Source organism: Chaetura pelagica, unplaced genomic scaffold, assembly GCF_000747805.2.
Source record: "Chaetura pelagica isolate M959 unplaced genomic scaffold, ChaPel_1.0 scaffold233, whole genome shotgun sequence".
Classification (NCBI taxonomy): Eukaryota; Metazoa; Chordata; class Aves; order Apodiformes; family Apodidae; genus Chaetura; species Chaetura pelagica.
In genome coordinates, this window is record NW_009952708.1 from 259,174 (window position 1) to 260,431 (window position 1,258).

Below are 1,258 nucleotides of genomic sequence, written 5' to 3' on the forward strand. Positions count from 1 at the left end.
GGCTGGGAACACCTGAGCTGCCAGTGATGCCAGCAGAAACGTTGCCCCCGAGCACCAGCCCAACGGCCCCGTGCTCGGCTTGAGCAGCTACTGGGAACACACTCATTGCCTTAATTTATTGTCTAATGACCAGTTTTATTACTCCTTGCTCCCTTCCAAAAATCTCTCAACTCAGGAGGAAGCTTAGGATATCAATTAACCACTGGCCAGTGCTCGTGCTGCTGAGTTCCTGGTTTATGGAATCAGGGTGAGGTGGCTGAGGGAAACGGGACTGAGCTGTGGCCGTGGGTCCCAGAGCTGGGAAAGGCCCCGGGACATCCGAGGGGGCAGATGGAGCTGGTGGCTCCGGGGGGATGTGGCTGTCCCAGCGTGGCCGTGGTGCCCTGCCTGCCAGGAACAGCCACAGGGCTCCAGATGGGAAAGGAAAAGGGAGGCTCCTGTTTGTTATTTCTACAGGTGGAGATGAAGGACAATTGGACACAAAACTAACTGCTCTTTCTGTGTGTGTGAGGAGCAGAGCAGAGCTGACCCCTTAGGCTGTGCTGCAGAGGCCGTGGGGCTCAGCAACATGCAGGCATGCACAGTTCCCCTCCAGTGGGGGCTGCGACAGACCGTGATCCCAAAGGATCGGGGGGATTCTTTTCCTCCTGGGAGGATGTAGTTCAGCCTTGCCTTGCAATAGGCTGGAGCTGGCTGGGGTTTTTCTGGCCTTTATGCCCAGGTAATAATTGGACTGTTGGATCATCCAGTGAGATGCTGTTCTCCTGGGTGCTCACAGTGTGTCCCACCTGTGTCCCGTGGTGAGGAGCAAGCGCTGGAGTGGGAAGGAGGAGGCTGGGCAGAGGAACAAAGTGTGCCCTGTCCCAGGCTGGTGGACCAGAAATGAAAACCTGGGCAAACAGGGAAACGCTGTCGTGGTTCTGGCACCACAGGCACTGGAGGAGCAGCCCTGCCTGCCACGTGTCCCCACCTCGTGTCCCCTGGGGGGCCTGGCAAGGCCAAATGCCAGCGTAGTCTGTACCCATCCATACCCCCCACCGTTCCCACTCCCAGCCCACCACAGCCCATGGGCAAATGGGGCCACGGGGGGTTCTGCAGCCTGTGCTGGGGCTCCTGGGTGGTCACCCCCCCAGCACTGCCAGCACCTCGCGGTGCCCGTGCCAGGATGTCCCTGCAGGGCAGAGCGGCAGTGGTGGGGGACAGGCAGGGTCAGCACTGGCAGCTGGGGCAGGTGCTGGCGCCAGTGGGAGGCTGATAA